Source organism: Neomonachus schauinslandi, chromosome 15 (assembly GCF_002201575.2).
Source record: "Neomonachus schauinslandi chromosome 15, ASM220157v2, whole genome shotgun sequence".
In the NCBI taxonomy this organism is placed as follows: domain Eukaryota; kingdom Metazoa; phylum Chordata; class Mammalia; order Carnivora; family Phocidae; genus Neomonachus; species Neomonachus schauinslandi.
Window position 1 is genome coordinate 33,680,451 of NC_058417.1, and position 15,389 is coordinate 33,695,839.

General features: G+C 44.5%; 1 protein-coding gene and 1 non-coding gene across 2 annotated transcripts in view; both read left to right on the forward strand.

Moving 5' to 3' along the window:
• CA10 (carbonic anhydrase 10) overlaps positions 1-15,389 on the forward strand; it is a 537,563-nt gene that overhangs the window by 442,376 nt on the left and 79,798 nt on the right. The window lies entirely within an intron of this gene.
• On the forward strand, positions 6,392-6,524 carry LOC123326773. The gene has a single exon (XR_006541315.1). It is a non-coding gene; the product is annotated as a U8 small nucleolar RNA (small nucleolar RNA).

Here is a 15,389-nt window from a genome sequence, read left to right on the forward strand (position 1 = left end):
CAGATAAAAATCCTTCCTGTATGGTGCTTATAGTCAAGTGAGAATGGACAAGTAATAAATAATAAACATAATAAATGAGTAAATGCATATGGTAAGTTAGAATAAGATCAACACTATGGGAAAAGAAATAGAGTCAGGAGGGATCAGAGCATGAGGAGGGGAGGTAATGAGTTACAAGGGTAAACAGGATCGTCTGTATAAGCTGTGTTGAGAGGATGTCATCTGTGAGGTTGCCATAGAGATGTCTGGGGGGAAGGACATTCCAGGCAGAGGTAAGAGCCACTACCATGGCTTTGAAGTGGGAGAGAGCTGTGAGTGTTCTAGGAAGAGGGAGAGCAGCCCCAACACAGAGTAAGAGAGAGGGCGTGAGAAGTCAGGGAGGTGAGAGTGGGCAGGGCTGCTGCATATCAGGTCCTCTTTGCCTGGACTTTGTATGGACTTTGGCCGTTACTGTCAATGAATTCCAAAGCACAACATAAATTCTCCCATTGAATCACCAACACTAGCTCCGTGAAGTTACCTCTTGGTATTGTCTCCCTCTTACCTGGAGAACCTAAGGCCCAAGACCATGCAGACAGTAAATGATTGAGGTTGGGCTTAGCTCAGGTCTTCTGATTCATAACATTGATTAACCTAAGCCAAGGTTTACCTACCCATAAACCCCAGAGTAGTGACTACTCACCTACTCTGGGCCCTAGCCCAGGGGGGACGTTCAAGGATCTGTAGACCATGAGTAAGACCCTGACTTCCCAGAATGTTAGCTCCATGCAGTCACAGAGTAGGTCGTACTTTTTAATATGTCCCCATACATGTGACAGGCACCTGACAGATATTACTGAATAAAAAGATTGAATGGGCAAAATGAAGATAAAAGATTGCAACTTTCAGGGTGCCTAAATTATGCCCAGTATATCATGAATTCAGTTCTATTGCCATAAGGCAAACCTAATAAAGTTAATGTCAATATCAACAGCAGTTCTAGACATTTTATGTTAAGTTATTCACAAATACAGAGTAAGTGAATTCTTCAGGTTCCCTGGGAGGAGGAATGGAAAAATGGATAGCCAATGTGCTAGAAACATTCATGTAGATTCCTCATTTCAGCACTGGAATTACTCCCAGGATCAGACCAGGGAATTAGTCTTTGCCAATGCTAGAAGCCAAAGTTCTGGATCCCAGGAGCCAGTCCCACTCAGAGTTAGCAAACTGGCCTTCGAGAAGCAAAGGAAACAGAAGTCAGAAGCCCAGATGGTGGTTGGGCATATTATGATGATGCCAGCAAGCAGATGATGACTGGGATCTAAGGATAGGGAGTCTTCCCTTTGGACATTTTTATAATTGCTTCTGGGAAGGGACAATCCAATCAAGTCAGCAGCTTTCCGAATTGCTAGTTTTAGATGGACACCATGGGGCAGCCAAAGAGAGAAGACATTGCATTTAAAGACAACTTGCTGAGGCAACTCATTATCCCGTGGACTCCCATCCTAACCTGCATCATACCTCTGACCTGGTCCTGCCAGGATGTCATTATGACAGCCACCATCCTCCTCTACTGGACTCTAATCTCCTCCCTGGTGTTCCATCTAAAGCAGGGAAGGAGGTATTATATTACAAAGACATTGTTAAAGACAGGCATTACCTGGGACTTGATCAAGGTTCAGTGTAGAACCGAACTGTTACCATGGAGACCATCAGTGTTCGGCTTTACAAGTGTCGAATGTGGTCTTCCTTTATTTAGAAAACAATGACATTGACGTTAAGGTGGGTACTGGGCCCAACACCTCAACAAACTAGCTGTACTTTTTTCCACCCATTTCCAAAGGCACAGGAATAAAATCAATTGGAAAAGAAAGGTGTGAAGTAAGAATTCACTACTACTCTGACCACTGTCAAGAGTCACTAAAATTTGCAGAGGTTCCACCAAAAATCACATTTCCTACTTCAAGGTATAGACCCACTATTGAAAAGAACAAGTCTGCTCAAAGCCTCCGTCTGAAGTGTTAAAATTGGAGGTCCATGGAGGTCACCTCTTCCAACCCACTTACTGTACAAAAGAAAACTCAGATGCCAGAGAGGATAAGAGCCCTGCCCAAAGTCACTGAGAGACGTGGCAGAATTAGGACTGGAACCTAAGTCTCTGGCGCCCTAATTTGAGATTTAAAATTTTGCAGATAAAAATGTAGATTATATACAATCCCAAGATTCAGCAGGCCCTTTGAGATCATCTGGTTTAGTTGTCCCGTAGAGCAGGTGTAGTCTGATGATCAGATTCCCTATCTTAGTGAGCAGAACCCATCACAAGGACGTTAATGCAGCCAGCCTCAAAAAGGCAAAGACATGGACAGATTATTTTATAAGCATGAGCACTCATCAGCATCCATGAGGAGATGGATCTAGAAGTCAGCAAATCACCCCAAACAAAAATACCACCCATGTGAGAACTGTAATAGTGCCTGATTGCAAGAAATGTAGAAATGAAAGACTGGAAGACTAAAACAGAAAGTAGAATTCCTGAAAGATCCTTTGGTTGGTCTTAATACAAAAAGGCAATCACGAGGACCTAAGAATGTAAGCCATGCTTTTCTACAGTTTGAATCCCCCCTCCTACCCACTCTGCCCAATAACCACCTAGAACAACAGCTCAGTAATATTAAATATAAGTAATCTAGATAATAATATTGCAAAATTAAATCATGAGATGTCTAGCCGCTCCATGGATGTGCTGCTATACAATTCAAAATAAGGCCATTTAAAACCCCCAGATTCATTTGCTCTGACATATCGATAAACTTTTGCTGAAACAAAGCTAATCATCTCAATGGTGCCGACTTAATTGCTCGCCAGTTGACGGATAATAAACAGACCTGAGGATTAAAATATGAACTAATTACTGTACTCAATTCCATTTACTTGATTTCATGTTCCATTAATTTTTTGCATCATTTCTGGTAGAAGCCTTAGATGTATGGTCGCCCCAAATGAATTACGCCATTTAGTTGCCTGTGGCATGCTCGTGTTCAGAATTGGTTGGAAGGAGCAGAATTCTGGGCAGTAAATATTTAGCCAGAGCAGCCTAGGATATAGTAAGTGAAGGTAATTATCCGTTCCCAAATACCAGCCGGGGTCAACCTCTATAAATCTATCCCCGTCTCAGCAGTAAAAAGGCAGCACTAGGATTGCTCTCATGATTATTCATTGGATCATCTTGTTAGAAGCAGTTGCCTTGGTCCGGAAGAGGGCCACAGGGAAGCCGAGACAAGCGCACGGTGGGGAAGGGACAGTGGCTTGGGAATCAGACTCTTGTGCCACCAGACAGAGGGTAATGTTTTTACTTAAAAGACCTGCCTTCAACACCCTGTTCTGTCGCCTACTAGCTGTGTGATTTCAGCAAGGGCAAAACGGGGCAAATCACTTAGCCTTCCTTAACCTTTTTAAACTCTTATCTGGGTTTAATAATGCCCGTCCTATATACATGATCAGTTGATTGTGTATTGAGGAAAAGCATTCCTGTGACAGGGCTTCTTAAGCTGCAAAGTGCTATGCCAGTCATCTAGTCCAAAATCTTTGCAGAGAAGACCCATAAAGATAATCACAACATACCAAGATGGTTGCTACCATTGGTTTTCATTTGTTGAGCTTGTACCATGACCCAGTTCAGTGCCTTCTCACACCCATTGCTCACAACAAACCTGTGAGCTAACACTCGGAAGCACCATTTTTACAAAAAGGAAAAGAAAGAGAGATTAAAGAACCTGCTTTCAGTCACATGGTCCATATGGGGAAGAGCGGGGATTTGAACCCAGGTCTCTGGCTTCAGCTATGCAAAGTCAAGGCATCTAACTGGTTCTGCTTCTAAGTCGCTGCTTGATCACGGGCAAGTTCATTCTCTCTAATCACGAATACCCCGTGTGTCACCTAAGAGGTTGTTTCAGCCCCTCCCAGTTCTGCACCAGCCTTAAGAATAACCTGCACTTTTTCTGGCTATAAAGTGAGACAGGAGCCTATCTCTCCAAGTGGCACGAACTGCAATGGGAAATATGACACAGCATCCTTTTGTGCACCTGCCGAGGACTGTAGATTCATTCACCTGCCCGTCTCAGATGGACAGTAACTAGGACGTTACATACAGATGCACAGTGATGTTTTTTTTGCTCTCGTGTCTTTGAAATACAGTAAGCAAGGTATTGCATATCTGTAAATTTGTTTGTGAATAAACACATCTGTTTTCCTCTGCAAAGCATGGGAAACCATATTCCTTAGTCTCAGAGGTGGCTTGGGCAAATACATTTTCCGGTACTGGATCTGTTTGCTGAGCTAGAAATTTCTGGATTGAGTCTTAAAAATGGACCCTGCAGGAGCTGTTTGGCAAAATGAGCTTAGCCAGAAGATTTTAAATCATACTCCCAGCCAGGAAAAGGGGGAAGGCCCAGCCATCACCAGATACCTGCCTCAGGAATCAGTGCCCCTGCTCCAGGTTTTTCAAAGCAAATAGCTGTGTCTGCTTCAGGAAGGACCAGTCTGGTGGACCCAAACAGCCACCCAGAACAACTATTGTTTCTGTAAGGTCCTTGGTGGGGATCACACATTTCCTGTTGCACCTGCGTGTCTAGGGCTGATGTGTTCCCCTTCCCCCAGGTGACGAGCTGGGACCTTCTTGCACAAGCAGCAGTTAATCGCAGAGGTTAAAATTGCCAGAGTTATTCATTCCTATGTTTGAATCTGGCTTTGTCACACACACCTATGACCTTGGGCAAGTTACTCAACCTACTTGTCCTTCAGTTTCCTTATTGATGAGACTAACAGTGATGCCCATCTGTAGGGCTCCCCTCCCCAGCTTTATTGAGGTAAAGTTTACCTACAATAAAAGTCAGCCATTTTAACTGTACAAGTCAATATATCGTCATAAATATATAGTCATGTAACCACCGCTACAACTATGATCTCGAACACTTTCATCATCACGAAAGGTGCCCTCATGTCCCTCAGCAGTCAATCCCCTGACCCCTGGTAACCACTGATCTGCTATCACTGTAGTTTTGCTTTTTTCTAATTTCAATGGACTCATACAGTATATAGTCTTTTTTTTTAACTTTATTTTTTAAATTATCATACATTTAAATTAACTGTTTTCCTTTGGCATACAGTTCTCTGAACTTTAGCATGTACAGATTTGCATAACCATCATCATAATCAGGGTACAGAACCGTTCTACCCTATAGGGTATTTTTCAGGATTAAGAGGATCAGTGTATGTAAAGTGCTCAGAACAGAGCCTGGCACGCGGTGAGCGCTCAGTAATGGTAGTGTTTATTGGCAACAGTATGCTTCTTCGGGCTCCATCTTTCAAGGTCAGCATTTTTACGCTCTGTCCCCATCTAGGAATCCAGAGTGGCATCCGTGCAGGAGGTGAAATTCCTACATTTCACCTTTTCTGATCGCTGATTTCTTGTTGGTATTAATACTCCCTAGAAGAGGGCTGCAGATGTGCCACCCACGGGCCAAGGTGTTTGTCCTCAGAACTGCACCTCTTTCTAGTCATCACTGGGGCCCCATGCAAGCCAGTCAGGCCCTGCTAACACCAGCTCGGACATGTGGTTCCGGAAATGCATTGCCTGGAGCATGTGCAAGGAAGTGCAATCCCCATCCTGGCCTCTGGGAGCGCCCTTCCCCCTCCCCAGATAACGACTCCTTCTCCTTCCTTCTTGCAAAGATCAGCAGCAAATAGAGCATTTTCTCATGCTCTGGGTCTGAGGCAAAACCTTGATCTGTCTAGATAGGATGATCACATGCTCCTAGGGCAGTCTAGATTGAGGTTAGTTGGTCCTGGTGTCATTGAAATAGCATCTCCTTTTCTCTCAAAAATGCCCCACTTTGTACAATGAATCATGGTCAATCTGTGTCTAGAAGACCTTGGGCAAGCTGCTTAACCTCTCTGGATCTCCTTCCCCTCATCCAGAAAATGAGAGGATTGGAGTAGCTCGGTCAGAGCCCTTCCAGCACCACGGGGCCCAGGGAAGTAAAATCGTCCTGAGTCATTTTATCATCACATATAAACATTGACGGAGGGGGTCATTGTGCTGTCTGGAGAGTCAGAAACATGGGTCTGCAATAAAATCTTTATGCTACATTGAAGAGGTTCCCCCAAAGATTAAGTATATACTCTCTAAGTGGCCACCATCACATCTCCTTTAAGGTAAAAGCTTGGGAAATTAAGACATTTGATGTGACACCAAAAATTAAAGCTGAGCTTGTCCTGCTGACTTGGATATGTCACCTTTACTTGTTAGAATGCCTGAAATACTGAACCTCCTACTGTGTCTCTGTTACCACGGCCACAGTATACTAGCAGTACTAGTAGGCGCGTGCGCACACGCACACAAACACGCACACAATCGTCAGGTGGGATAATCCTTACCTGTTCCTCCTTCGGGAGGGCAGATCGGAACATGATGACTGGAGTTCGGATGATGCGTGATTAGCGTCTCTGTGTGGCTGGGACTTGCAACAAACACGCACACATTCTACAAGGCTTCAGTCATTCAGCTGCCTCCCAGGTAAAATGCTCCTGTGGTTAGTAGGGTATTTTACTAGAAACTACAGGTTCCCCTTGAACCATTTTGCTTTGTGTGTTTTAATTACAATTTAAGTGATTTCTCTACACGGAGCACCCCTAGGAAGAAACCCCAGGAATTATCATCATCATCCACTTAGGCTTTGTTTCAGTTCTGGTCTTTAGAGAGCCAGAACAGTAAGAAGATTCTGTCACCGTAAACCCCTCTGTAAATCCCTATTGGTGTCACTCTTTGCCATCAAACAAAAGGGAGAGGGTTTCTGCTCCAAAAGGCAGTTGCCTGCTTTGCTTTTTAAAACCTCGGGGGCATCCAAACACTCAGTCCCACCAAGCTCTAGTGCTGCTTCTGGAGTATTCATTTAGCTTGATTTACATTATTTTAATTTTCTTAGGGGTGTCTTTACTAGCTGGAGGGTGATTTTTTTTCCCTTAATTAAAGAACAAGTTGATTCCAAAGCACACAGAACAAAACAAGCCCCTTCATACCCTGTCTCGCTTGTCACTTTCTCCTGCTGTTCTTGTTTTTGGATGCTTTTCAGCTTTCGCCCCACCTGCCTTCTCAAGCTGGAAATGGGATGGAATGACAGGGGCTGAGGCCCGTCTTTCAGTGGAACCAACAAGCCCTTGGTTTCAATTCTTTTAATTCCCACGAGCAGATGACGGTTTGGGGGACAGGTAGTGTTCTATCTCTTAGATAGAAAAGCTGTATTATCAGCCAGAGCAATTCAACAAAAATCCATGCAGTTGAGCCAAGAATGGCTCCAGCCTAGGACTGCTCAGTGAACAAACCCAGCCACTGTCCTCACGGAGTTCAGGTCCCCAAGGGCATCTTAGGTGTGGTGCTTTGGGATGGAAGTCACAGGAACTCACGCAAGCTAAGTGAAGCGACCAAGACAATCTATGGAAAGCCTGTGGGATATGTCATAGAACTCAAGGTCACCTGGGCCAGTAAAGAGCCTGGAAGCCAGAACTGAGACAAGGTCATGACCCTGGGAACTATTCCAACCCCACTTCTGACCTCCACATAGCTGCTTTATTTTCATTCTCTCCATCAGCTGTCCTTTTCTTCTATTCTCTGTGCCCATGCAGGGAATAAATGACCCCCCCCTTAGGCTCCCAAGTTTAGGTCCTCTTGGATCAAGACCACCTGGCCTGACTGGCTGACTGGCTCTTCATCCCAATTCCGAGTTCTCCAAGAAGAGGTTTGATTTTTTTCCAGCCTAGATCTGATATCCTCTCTGACCCAACCAGCTATGTTTGTGAGATGGTCATGTAGACAAACAGGTCTGGGGGGACCTGCCCTGGTGGGAGGAAGAGCAATTACATGGAGTAAGCAGTTGCTGTAAGCCATACAGACACCCCCAAAAATGTCGACTGTGGTGGGGAACGTAGTTTTTTCCTGCTCAGCCCAACAAAATCCACATGATATATTGGACGCAAACCTAGGGGTTGAAGAAGGCTTTCGGACATGAGCAATATCTTGAAAGAGAGGTTATGAATGTGGTTGAAATAGGATGAGAGCATCCCAGACAAATAGCAATAGTACCTTATAGTAGAAAGAATAAATGTAGTCAATCCCTAGTGTGCTCTCAAAGAATTTAACGTCTTGTGATTGTCACAACAATCTTACTCATCGTGGGGACGTCAGTGGCAAATCAGAGCATGTCACTCGTCTTCCTGGCCGCCAGTGCTGCTCTCCCCCTCCTCCCTTTCTTCCAGTACATAAATCACGGGGTGGGCTCAAACAAGTTTCCCAGGGGTTGGCATCAAGCAAACCCACATTCAGATGCCAGTTCCGCCACTAGCTGTGTGCCCTTCAAAAATATTTGGGCTCTTCCAAAATGAGGAAAATGGTAGTAACAATATCAACCTCAGAGGCTTTGTTGTTGGGATAAAACAAGGCAGTGTGAGATCAAGAGCCTTAGCACTGTCTGGCCCAGAGATGACAAGAATGTTTCCAGCCCCTTCCCTCTCTATCTGTTGTCTTCTCCAGGGGTGGGCTGATGAGCTGTCTCTGGTAGAACCACACAGACTTAGGAGGGATGTGGTCTAACATTGGAACAGAATAGTTAAAATAAGGACTCTTCCCAGCCACCGAAAGGGAACATTTCTAAAATAATCAGTGGACCTTTACATGTGTTCTCACCTGTTGCCTGTCAGTTTCCAGAACTCGGAGCAAAAAGAGGAAGAATTGTTTATATTGTTCACAATTACTCATTGGCTTGGAACCACTTTCACTTGCTTGGTATTAAGCCTGTCGAGTGAGGCATCCAGTGGGGCTGATCATCCGAGCTCCCTGTTGCCCACCTTAGTCGGGGACCATCTTATCTGGGCACAGATGATTAGTTTATGACAACTGTATCTAATCTCTGTCCCTTCCACAGAACTGAAACAACCCAAGGAATTATTCTGTCCCATGTGTTGACTTAATTTCTTAAGAGCCCCAGATATAGGACGCTCTCCAAAAGCCTTTTGAATATCAAAGTCCAGGATATCCCCATTGGGATAATTTTCTCGTTATTAGTGTTCTGGAAAATGCCAACAGGTGCGAAACACACAGCTTTCTTGGGCAGAGGCTGCGCTTGATCAACACTGCAGGTTATATTATTTAATTTGGGTGCTTGTTTTAATTAAAAGAGAAGTTCATTTACAGTGGACCTTTAATATTGAAGGTGCATTTTTTTTTCAACTGGCATATATTCAATTTCTTTTTCAACAGAAAAAAAAAAAAGAATGTTTGCTTGAGTTAAGAGCTGGGGATCAGGGTTAAATTTGCAAAACCAACTATATCCCTAGCTATATAGTATGATTTGCTTCACTGCAAATACATGTTAATCCCTTAACCTTGCTCAAGACCCTGTCGATTTTCTGGCCAGATTTACAAAACATTTCTACCAGGAAATAATGGCCAGCAAGTTCAGAAAAAGAATCCAACAAGGAAGAAAATATTCTTGCACCACAAGGTTTGACAAAGTCTGATTGGTGTGTTTAATAACTTCCTCATCAAGGAAACAGAAGAGCGACTAATTCAAAATAATGAAAACACAAAAACTCTGTATAATGAATTATATTTATTCCTCATAGACACGTATTTGAGTTTTTACTGTGTGAAAAATTTTCCCAGCCTCTGGGTTCTAATATGAATAATGAACAATCCATGTCCTTGAGGAGTTTCTGTTCTAGTAAGGAGATATTTAGTGTTTCTCACCGAGTTCTGCGCTAAGAGATGGCACTGCTCGAGGTGGGAATACACAGAGCCGCGGGCAGAGGGTTATGAGCACGAGACTTGACTCTTGCCTCTACTGCTGGGGCTAGCCCTCAGCAAGTTATTTCCCAGGTCTCTGCCTCAGCTTCATCATCTGTAAAATGGGAATAATAATGGCACAAACTTATGCCTCACTGATTCATCCTCTGTCCTGATTTGTTGGCCATTTCAGAGAGATGTCTATCTGAGACTTACTTCCTCTTCTCTGGCCACACACATTGGCCTACACTTTGTGTTTTCTGAAAATTAATGCCACGTCAATATCCCCATCATTAGAGAAAACCAGGATTTATGAGATTTAGCAGAAATGGTATGATGCAGAGGAACATACGTCGGCTGCAGTTCTTAGTTTGTTTTCCTGGTCTTTCTGAGCACCCCTTCTCTGCCATTGCTGCATGGCTGTTAAACAGGTCAGCTTGTCTACCCCACTGGAATGCCTCCAGAGACGGCTGCAGGGGTTGGATATTGGCTGGGTGAGCAAGAGATGGACCGAAGAGATGGCTGTCAAGGAAACCGAAAAAATCCTGGATTTTATTTCTTTCAGGAATACTGGAAACTTCCACGCAAAATGTCAGTTTCTACACCAAAATAGCTTATTCATGCATAGGCTGGTGGAGAACATGATGCAGATGCCTCTTCAGTCACCAGCAAATGAAGAGGGAGCAACAGAATTCACTATTGCTGAACTGTAGGCAGTGACTAAAACAGGGAGAGAGGGGGTTCATTGCTGGCAAACTTGGCAGTGGTAACTGTCAGGGAAAAAAATACATTAAGGAGGTGGAAATTAAGGAGTCATGCAGGCCTAGTGGCTTGTCACGCAGGCCTTGTTAGCTAAAGAAAGTGCCCGCGACCTGATTAGACACAAGGGACTTCCTTCTCACCCAGTGCTTGAGTTCCCCTAGCATTGGGATTACCTGCTCACTCCCTGGGTCTGGGGCATGTGGGAATGTGTGTTGCAAGGTTAAAGGTGATGCAGAAAAAGAGAGCAGGTTAAACAGCTCAGAAGTACCAGCAATGAGTACGTACTGCTTTTTTAATAAGAAGGTCAAGGTGTGCATCACTGAAAAGATGACATTGGAGCACAACCTGAAAGGTGAGGGGGCCGACCGTGAGCAGAGGGTCCAGAAGAGAATTTCCCCAGAGGAAGCAGCCAGTGCCAAGGCCTAAGTACGGATTGTGCCTGGTGCATTTGGGAAACAGGGTGGTGGTCAGTGAGGTGGAGTGGAAGGGCCGTGAGGGCAGAGGCAGAATGGTGGAAGGTGGATCGTGAAGGTTTGGGGGGCCAAGGTGAGGACTTTGGCTTTCCCTCTGGGTGAGAAGGGGGTCACTGGAGCAGAGTGATGTGGTCTGATGATACCAAGCTTGTTCATGTCCTTTCCCAGGAACGTTCTTCCCCCTGCCCTTTTCGTGTCTGACTCCTTGTTACTCAGATCTCAGCCGCAACTGTCCCCAACTACGTGGTCACTCACAGTCACAGCAGCCTGCTTTAATGCTTGGCTCAGCATTTATCACTTACTGATAATTTCCCCCAGGTATCTACTTATTTGCATATCTTCTATCTCCCTTCATTAAAAAGCAAGCTCCGCTAATTCCTCCCCTCTGGAGCATGGGCAGGACTTATTGACTTGCTTTCCAAAGAAAGAAATGGAAAGCGGGGGGAAATGTTTGCTTTCCAGAGGAGAAGCCTGAACCGAGTAGTGAAGGTTAACATTACTGGGGATGCCATGTGGATATCAGCTGCTCCCGGAAGTGACGAGAAGGGTACTCCACCTTTGTGATGGCATCCAAAACCCCATTATCACGGTATAATCATGAGATTTAGCAGAAATGGTATCCCCTGTCCTAGCAGGGGAACAGAACAGATACAGGATATGTTCTCAGACAGACCCAAACTGAGGGACTTTCCATGAAATATCTGATAAGCAGCCTTCAAAAACTCTCAGATCATGAAAAACAAGGAAAGACAGAAGAATTATCAGAGACTGGAGGGGAGTGAGGAGAAAGGACAACTATCTAAGATTGGTCCTGAGAAAAGGTCAGTGGTGAAAAACTGGGGGAAGCTGAATACAGTCTCCAGTTTAGTTAACAATGTTGTGCCGATGTTAATTTCTTCGTTTTGATAAAAGTCCCACAGTCATGGAACACTAAGGGAAGGTGGATGAAGAACATACACAAACTCCCTGTACTGTTCTTACAGCTCTTACATAAATACAAGATAATTTCAAAATAAAAAGTCTGGGAGGAAAGGCAAGCTCTGCAATATCAGGGACACTGTTGGTCTTCTTTTTCACTGCTATGCCCCTAATGTTTAGGATAGTAATAAGAGCTCAATAAATATCTGATAAATCAATACGATGGACGCTCAGCTCAGTAATGATAGCTTAAAAAATGCATGAAGCAATTAAAGTGCTTTGCAAGTCTCTCTTTACAAATATAAAAGAATATTCTTATTATCCCATTTTGATTTTTAAAAGGGGAGAAAGACCACCCACTTCCTGGGGTATAGCTGCAGAAAGTGACAGCTTAGCTCAGGACCCCTGGGAGCCGCTCTATGGGACCACACCATCACTGGGCATCCCTGACCTGCAGCCAACTCTGTTCATAAATATTTTCCAACTCAAAGGTTCTGAGACAAGAGAAACTTCATTTAAAAGTTAAAAAATCATCATCTTGGTGACATCTTAGTAATCTGTGTTGATTAAGAATGTGTGGGATACCCCTTTTACCCCAGAGAGTATCATTCTGAAAACGCTTGCCAGAGACTAGAGAAGACCTTTCTTTCTGAAGAATTGAAAATGAAAGCAGGAGATTATGCCCCCTTCTCTCCTCCCGCCACCCCTAAATGCCAGCTTCTCTGTGAAAGGGGTCATTAGAAGGCTCTTGTGGAAGTTAGTCCATTGATGGAGTCTCAGCTTCTAGAAATGCTCCTCCCCACAGGTAGTGTGGGGGCATCAGGGACTTAGCAAGTGGCTAAAGAGTGTGCAGCACCCAGGCAAGGCTGCAGCTAATAAACATCACACACCATGGTGTCCACCCATCCGTCCATCTGTCCACCGCCCACCCCTGTACTCAACAAATAGGGGAGCAGCTGATGCAACAGAGAGGCCACTTCGTGAGAATCAACAGCCCTGGGTTCTGATCCCACCAAATGGTTTCATAAATGTGGACAATCCATTTTATTTTTGGGGGCCTCTCTTCTGACCCATGGGGACAGATCTCTGGAAAATCTGTAAGTCCTTTTCTGAGTCATTCAAGGTGCATATTAAATATTTCTAAGAGCTCCAGAAAGTGCTCAGGGAAGACAATAGACATGCATTGGAAAGCTATGTAGTAACACAACATACTAGATGGTTAAGTGTAGACAAATAATTCTATGGAATTATTTTAAAAGAAGGGCCATATGCACCCCAATGTTCATAGCAGCAATGTCCGCAATAGCCAAACTGTGGAAAGAGCCGAGATGCCCTTCAACAGATGAATGGATAAAGAAGATGTGGTCCATATATACAATGGAATATTACTCAGCCATCAGAAAGGATGAATACCCACCTTTTACATCAACAGGGATGGGACTGGAGGAGATTATGCTGAGTGAAATAAGTCAAGCAGAGAAAGTCAATTATCATATGGTTTCACTTATTTGTGGAACATAAGGAAGAGCATGGAGGACATTAGGAGAAGGAAGGGAAAAATGAAGGGGGGAAATCAGAGGGGGAGACGAACCATGAGAGACTCTGGACTCCGAGAAACAAACTGAGGATTTTAGAGGGGAGGGGGATGGAGGGATAGGTTAGCCTCGTGATGGGTATTAAGGAGGGCATGTACTGCATGGAGCACTGGGTTTTATACGAAAATAATGATTTGTGGATCACTACATCAAAAACTAATGATATATTTTATGGTGACTAACATAACATAATAAAATAAAATTAAAAAAAAAAAAAGAAAGCCAGGGTATCTCCTGGGGTGGTTCAAGGTCAGGTCAGCCTCTTACTTAAGTGGGACTTATGCTGGACCTTAAGGATGCATCATATTCACATAAACAGGAACAGAAGAGTAGATTTCCAGTCACTCCTTCAAAACCTACATGTTCATTGACATCTCCAGCCTTCACAGGGGCAGGTCCTCTGGTTAGGACAACTGACCCTCCTGCCCTGTATGTCTGCCTACCAAATCCCACTTCTCCCTCAAGACCCTGTTCAGAAGTGCACCTGATTTCTGAAGATTTCTCTGTGCCCCCAGCCACACCAGCATCACTGTTACCAGCCCCAAGCAGGAAGCACCTTGGGGCTCCCACAGAATGTGTAAATGTGTCCCTACTGCACATCACATTCTTTTACAGTTAAAGAGTCTTTCCATCTCCAAGATGGTTCAAGGTCTTTATCTCTCTATCTCCAGCAAAGGACGTAATTCCCAGCAGAAGCATTCTATAATGAATGAATGAACAAATGAATGAATAAATGAATACATGAATAAAGACTGGCCATCAGCATCTGCCTTCTACTCAAACCCGGGGGACAGATATCCTGGATGAATATAGAAAAAAAAGAGAAATCACAAGAGAAAAAGAATCCTGTCAATGAGCAAACATACCCTCTTTGATGCTAGGGAAGGAGAGAGAAACCAATAATCATCCTTCCCCTAATCAGCCAGCAAGCGGCTCTGGGCTACCTCCCATGCACCTGCTCCCACTTGCTACCAACATAGCAGGAGGACTGCCCTACTGGCCTTGACATTGAGCTGGTTACTGAGAAAGCACTCCATCCTCTTGTTGGTATGCTGGGCAGCAGTGCACACTTCCTTCCCTGAAAAGCATGGCTCGTGCTCATGAAACCTTGACATTTAGTGAAACTAGAAAGAGGAGAAGATGTGCATTCTATTAAAGTTCAAGCTAGAGCTATGGGAAACCCAAGAAACTAGGCTGATTTACTGGTCCTTTCTTAGGTGGGTTATTCAGAAGCTGTTTTCAGAGGGATTCTGGAATGCTCATAAATCTTTGTCCTGTCCAGGTGGGAATCGAGAGGAGCACCCTGGCCAGCCACACTAACATGCGTTTGGTCCCACGGGATGCCGCCAAGAGCTCCCCCCCATGCCGGGGCAGGGCCTTTGGAGTCCAGCAAATCAAGTTCCAATCCTGCCACTTACTATGTGGCATTGATAAGCCACTTCGTCTCTGTGAGTCTCAGCCTGACCATTTGAAGACTGGGATGTCACTCCTCCCTTGCCAGCTTCCCACCCGTGCTGGCTCCTGGTAGACACTCAACAGTAGAAAGTGTCATCATTATCTCTACCTATTACTATGCCCTTCATCTTCAGCAAGGATTCGCTGAATGACCACTGGGCTCCCACCAGTGTGCTGGGCCTTGGGGAGGCACAGAGATATTTAAGAGAGGACTTCCATGGAGGAGTTGGAATTTTCCCCAGGTCATCAGGGATAGGCATACTTTACTTTCATTCCCAAGCCAGGAAAGGAAATATTCTCTCTTCCATTGCATTTTCAATTGCTGACTCATTCCCTGAGAGAGCAGGTCACTGTTTTTCTGCATTACACAAC